The sequence below is a fragment of the Nannospalax galili genome, unplaced genomic scaffold (genome assembly GCF_000622305.1).
Source record: "Nannospalax galili isolate Female #2095 unplaced genomic scaffold, S.galili_v1.0 scaffold32, whole genome shotgun sequence".
NCBI classification, from domain to species: Eukaryota; Metazoa; Chordata; class Mammalia; order Rodentia; family Spalacidae; genus Nannospalax; species Nannospalax galili.
Genome location: NW_008335297.1, coordinates 559,148 through 565,825, shown reverse-complemented (window position 1 = coordinate 565,825; position 6,678 = coordinate 559,148). Strand labels below are relative to the sequence as shown.

General features: G+C 47.0%; 1 protein-coding gene across 1 annotated transcript in view; it reads left to right on the top strand.

Moving 5' to 3' along the window:
• The first annotated feature begins 6,534 nt into the window (after positions 1–6,534).
• Positions 6,535–6,678, top strand: part of Nde1 (nudE neurodevelopment protein 1) — a 33,614-nt gene continuing 33,470 nt past the window's right edge. Inside the window, exon 1 of the mRNA XM_008829877.3 lies at positions 6,535–6,677. The gene's annotated coding sequence lies outside the window, so the exon portion shown is untranslated. The remainder of the gene's footprint in view (position 6,678) is intronic.

Genomic DNA, 6,678 nt, shown 5'->3' with positions numbered 1-6,678 from the left:
CCCTTCCCCCACGATCTCCCCCCACCCCACCTCGCCCTTTCCTGCCCCTTCCTCCTCTAGCCACGCCCATTCCTCCTCTCGCCTCTCCCTCTGCTCTCTCTACCACTTCCCTGTCTTGCTCCGGTCCCTCCTCTCCCCCGCCCGGTCCTTGCCACGCGTCCTCCCCGCGCGGGGCACGCTGGGAACACGGGGGGGGCGGGGCCTCGCGGCCCTGCAGCCTCGTCAGGCTCAGTCCCCTCCCGATAAACCTCTAAATAGGGGTCTTCCTGGGGGGCGACCCCGGTTTTTTTAGCAAAAACCCCCAGTTTAAAGAGGCCTTCTCCCTGGATCAATGATGCCGGGTCGAAAGGAACTTCCAGGCGGAGAACTGGGTGGCTTGTGGGGAGGACGCCAGGAAAAACCTGCCTAACAGAACTAGATGGGATTCGGCTCTTCTGGCCTCTGGAGGGAGACGGCGGAGACAGGATTTCTGTGCAAATAAGTACTCGATTGCACTGGCTTTTTAACCTTCTTGTTCGTCTCATCACCTGATAGCCCTACTTTATTTTTACAAATTAAATCTTGCAAGTTACACAGCATCTTTAGTGCAACCTAGTGGCGAATGGAGAAAAATGCTAAAGCCTGCGAAGTGGGCTTCCGCCTAGGTCCTTGCTGTTTTCGACCCAGCTGGCGCAAATAAAGGGCGAGCAAAGGCTATGCAGAACTTTGTCACCAGCAATTTAGAGTCCTCGGTGACCTCTATTTTTTCTGGGGTGGGGGAACCGGATCTCACTATACAGCCCTAGCTGGCCTGGGACTTTCTATGTTAGACCAGGCTGGCTTGTAACTCAGGCAGATCAATCTGCCTCCTCCGGAGTGCTGGGATTAAAGGATCAGCCTGCGTACCCCACCATGCTCCGCAAATGTCATTTTATAAGCCCTGGTGTAGACGTTATTGCAGATGAATACAGCTTTTCTAGTAAAAGATTGAGAAAATTACCTTAAAGTTAGAAAAACTTTGTGAAGCCATCAACAGTTTTAGAGGGATAAACATTCCTTGTATTTGCCTCCCCCAATTGGGTCTTGCAGTTTTCACTTTGACTTGACATTTGTTAAGACACGGAAGAAAGATAATTTCTGAAACAGCCAGCTGCTTACTATTTCCGGTTACCAATTAGAAAAAAACAAAGCACAGATCTAAATGTAAGCATAGTTTTCAAGGTGGTAGCTGGGTATTAATTTAGAATAGTTTATTCTTAAAGTTTGCCGGGAAACAAATGAACTTTGCAAAAGAATCGGGAAGCAGAAATTGTCAAAGGAAAACATTTTTCTTCCTAAATCTCCAGAATGAGGTGGTTTCATTAGGCGATCCATATTAAGTGGTGATGCGAACACATGTATTGGGGAGGGCAAGCTCAAACATGTAGTTGAAGAATCCTTGCGTGTCTCTATTGAATTTCCCAGAAGGTACATGGAAATTACCATCATCTGCCTACTTGGGTATTTATTATTGCTGAGAACATCTCCAATGTATCTGTGTGTGGGTAGTAGTTTCCAGGCAGGAATTAAAACAGGTGAAAAAAGCAATCCAGTTGCTATTTGGTTTCCAACCTCTCAAACAAGTATGAGTAACAAGTTACTCTTTGTGGGTGTTTATTTTCCCTCATTTTCTTTTCTATTCTAGTTATTTCTGAAGACTGACAATATTAACTAAAGATATTAAAAGGAAATAAAATAATTTTGGATGTTTAATTGCTATTTAAACAGGTTTTAGACACAACCTAAGAGGGCAGAAACTTTTTTTACTTTGCTTGGCATTTTTGCAATTCAGAGGTGTACTAGGTTCAACAGGGAAGTGCAATCAATAAAGCAAACCAAGGGGTTGGAGAGATAGCTCAGCAGTTAAGAACACTGACTGTCCTTGCAGAAGACCGGGGTTCGAATCCCAGTACCCACATGGCAGCTGTCCGTAACAACTGTCCTCTGTAACTCCAGTCCAGGAGATCCAATAGCCTTGTCTGTCCTCTGCTGGCGCCAAGTGCAGTAGACATTCTAATTCCAGAGCACCCCTACAGAGTGATAAGAGGCAGAGACAGGAGAATCGCCAGGCTACAGCTAGCCTGGGGTAAGCAACAGTGAACAAGGGAGACCCTGCCTCAAGTAGAAGGCACAGTCCAACACCTGAGATTGTCCTCTGATCCCTGGAGTGTGCATGCACAGAGGTGCATACACACACACACACACACACACACACACAGTATTATTAGTTTTTAAAATACTTATTTTTATGTGTATGAGTGTATTGCCTGCATGTATGTGAGTGCACCTGTGTCGTGCAATGTCGTGGAGGTCGGGCTTCGGATTCCCCTGGAACTGGAGTTCAAGGATGGTTAGTAGCTGCCATGTGGGTGCTGGGAATTGAAATCGGGTCCTCTGCAAAAGCAGTCAGTGCTCTTAACCGCTGAGCCATCTCTCCAGCCCCTTTATTTTTTTTATTTTATGTGTATGTGTGTATTGCCTGCATGTAGGTGAGTACACCCGTGTTGTGCAATGCCCACAGAGGACAGAAGAGGCTGTCGGATCCCTTGGAACTGGAGTTATGGACAGTTGTTAGCTGCCATATGGGTGCTGGGGTTCAAACCCAGGTCTTCTGCAAGAACAATCAGTGTTCTTAACCACTGAGCCATCTCTCCAGTCCATATACAGTATTTTCAAATTAATCTTAAGCACTCAGGGTACTGAGGCAGGAAGTTCATGAGTTTGAGGCCAGCCTGAGCTACATAATCAGGCCCTGTCTCTAACAACAACAAAAAAGAAAAAAAAAGTTATCAAATTTTTCTTTACCCAAATACTCTTCATGTTTATGAAACAAAGATAATCATGATTTATTTTTGGTATTTCAGTGGATACTTTGCATTTGAACCAGCTCCTCAATGATCTAATCTACTACTAAAGGTTTAGTGTTTAAAATTGAAAAATTGTGAGGGAAGGACCTAAGAGGAGAAACTGAACTGTTTATTCAGATTTCAAAAGCAACAAAGAAAGCAAATTGAATTTAAGAAGAGAGAAAGAAGAGGCCAAGCATGGTGGTCCAGGCCTTCTTGAGAGGCTTAGTTATCTAAGGAGGATTTAAGGTCAACCTGGGCTACAAGGTGAGTTCAGGGCCAGCCTCAGCAACTTAGGAAGACTGTCTCAAAAGAAAAAGGAGGCTGTAGTTATAGCTCAGTGGTCGAGTACTTCAGTAGCATGCATGAGGCCTTAAGTTCAATCAACACTATTTGGGGGAAGGTTAAAGTATACCAAAAATTTTTGTTTTTGCAATTTTACACATTTCCCAAAATTTCTGTTCCTGAATGAGACTTTAAAAGATTTATTTTATCCTTAATTATGTGTATGTGTATATGTCTGCATTAGGGTATAATGAGTGCAGGTGCCTGCTGAGGCCAGAGGTATCGGGTCCCCCTGGATCTGGAGTTACAGGCAGTTGTGAGCTGCCTGATGTGGGTGCTGGGGACTGAACTCGGGGCTTCTGTAGGAACTATAAGGTGCTCTTAACCACTGAGCCATCTCTTGTTGGGAGACCTCTGTTATGCAAAAGTCGAAGCCCCTTCACACCGGACAGCTCATGCAGCTCGGGGAATGTGCTGCGGGCTCCTTTTCATAGCAAGGTGCTTTCTGGCATCTTTCCTGTCTCTCCCTTTGAAGTGGCCGCCACAGATGCCTTGACATAAACATGGCCTTTGGCTCTATGCATACCATGCCTTCCTGTGTGTGGTTTTTACAGGTGGACAATAGTCTAGCAGAAACCCACTTCCACATGTAAATAGAATATCTCACAAAGTATCTAAAAGCTTTTACCACTACCCCCATGGTATATAAATATGCTAGTCTTCTCTTAATAGTCGGAGATCAGGCCAGAGACTGGGAGATCAGGTGAGAGACTGGGTCCCAGAAAGCTGGATCAGCAGAGCGCTGGACAGCAAGGACAATAAAGCAGTAAACACAGACTAAGCCGTGCCTTGAGTCCTGTGTCTTACTACCGGCGACCTGATCTCACCGGAGAGCAGCACTCTCCGTTACCGACCCACGGATATCCTAGCTTTCGCCGCCTCCGTGTTTCTTCCCTGTGGAGTTCACTGGCCAGGACTCCGCAATCCTGAGGAAGGGCACAAGGGTGTAATAGAGGCGGGATCCCGACTAGATAATACTCTAGTAGCAGAAGAAGCTCTCCGCTCCAGAGAAGTGTGTAGCTATCAGCTACAGCCAGCATCAGAGAAGTCTTTACACCTGCCGTCTCCAGAGAGGCGCAGCCGGCCAGGCCCGCCAGCCGCTAGCTAGCCAGCGGGACCAGAACCACGGCGGGAGAGTGCACGTACACCTGACCCTGGGCCACATCCAGAGTGAGTGCGCCCGGGAGCCCAGGCGCGCTCCCCACATCGCCTGCAGCCAGACTCACGCTGGGATTAGCCAGGTGTGGCGGAGACCCCAGGGTGCCCGCACACACCACGCAGGGTGTCAAGTGACACGCACCATAATCTCTCCCTGAATGAGACTTTAACAATAACTATTTCAGTGTTTTTCACTTTTTCCTTATGAAAAATTTGAAAATTGCTAACCAAGTAGAAAATGACTCGACTGATATCATTTAGACAGACGCAATACATCGCTACTATGTGCCTCAGTTTATAAGTTGGGGTTATTATTCTCTGCCAAGAAACCTCACAGAGTGGTGTGGGTAAAATAAAATTCTGAAGGTGAAAGGAAAATGTTGTCACATAGTATGTAAATGACTGGTATTTGGAATTTTCCTGAAAAACATTTTGGTACTTAAGTTTGTTCATGTACATGGTAGGATTCTGTTTTGTGTCTTTGAGGGTTTTTTTTTTTTTTAGGAACTAGCAAGGAATCAAAGTAAAATTAGAGAAAGTTCACCCTAACCATAGCGGGTCGAGGGGAGATTCCTTGTGTAGCGCATGGGAAAGAACACAATTCCAGCCATCTTTGCAGCTTGATTTGTTCTCTATTAATCAAAAGACTCTGTATCTTTATTTCTCATAAACAATTTTATTGCTCATCTTTTAAACAACAATGGGATAGCACTTGCCTCACATGCCCTAGGCCCTCAATTTGATCCCCAGCACTACCCCCAAAAGATAAATGTGCCTTTCTGTGACCACCAGCCTCTCTGTATCAAAACCAGTAGCACTTAGCATCTGAAATTACTGTCTATATCTGTTTACTATATTAATGTCCTTACAAATATAAGCCCTAGCTGGGTATGGTGGTTATGCCTTTAATCTTCAGCACTTGGGAGGCAGGGGCAAGTGGATCTCTGTGAGTTCAAGGTCAGACTGGTCTACATAGTGAGTTCAGGCCAACCAGGGCTATACAGTAAGATTCTGTCTCAAAACAAAAATGAAACAACAAAAAAATTCCTTTGAGAACAAATTCTTTGGCTTATTCACTGGGTTCTAAGAGTGTCTTGTGCCCAACAGTACTCAATAATATGCTAATGAACAATTAGGGTCACTTATAGCAACAAGTTCTTAGCGGTGGGACTGTGATCCCAGCAAAATGGAGGTGAGAGTGGGGAGGTGGGATCAGGAGTTTGAGGCTAGCCTGGGCTGCACGGCAAAACTTTCAAAAACCCAAAAAGAATGCTGAGATACAGTTCCGTGGTGATACTTGCCAAGCATGCTCAAAGCCCTTGGTTCTATCCCCAGCTCCATATAAAACCCTTAGGGGTAGGTAGCACACAAATCCCAGCACTTGGGAAGTGGAGGCAGGAGGACCAAAAGTTCAAGGTCATATTCAGTCACACAGGAAGATAAGGAGCCAGCCTGGACTATTATCTCAAAAACCAAACAAGCAAACAAAAGCACCTTCAACAGCAAAGAGAAGTTATTGTGTCTGAGACACACACTATATAGCGTACACACTATGTACAAAGCACTGTGCAAACGTTTTACAAGTGCTAACTTAGCCCTCTGAAAAAAACCATTTTATCCACTAGGGAACTGAGACACAGAGCAGTTAAATACCTTGTCCCAAATCACGCAGCTAAATAGGGGCAGGACTAGGATTCAGTCACGTTTTCGCATACTAAGTTGTGCTGCCTCGGAAGCACAAGATGTTTAAGATTCTATTTGGGGTTTGAAGCAGAAAGGACCAGGGAAGGGAAGGACAGTGGAAGGGAAGCTAGCCGGAAGTTTGCTATTTTCTATGCCACTCGTCTCTGTGGGGTTGGTTTAGGCAAGGCTAGACTGAGGTAGGTTAGTTTGAAGTGCAATCGGACACCAGCTACTCCCCAAGCCTGGGGTTCTCTGTCCACTCTTTGTCCTTTCTGGCTTGGAGAACCGGTGTGAGAGAGGCGGGTGGCTTTTCTTGCAGTGTGTGGCCGAATGTGCCGGGAGCGGCATCTCCGGGCCACCCGGCCCAGCAGCTGGCGCCTCCCAAGTCCCCTCCCGCCCAGCGCCGCCGCCGCCACAGCCGCCGCAGCCGCTTGGCCACGCCGAGCCGGTGGCCTGGGAAAAAGTTTCCAAACCTCGCTTCTCGCCGCTGATTGGCCGAGCCGGACGCAGGCTCGGGGCCCGGCAGCCAATGGGCGGCGCGGGCCGAGAGCTCCGGGCGGAGCTGGGGGGCTCGCGGCCAAGCCGCGCTCGCCTTCTCGGGGTCCGGATTGTCGCTGTCCTTGCCGGG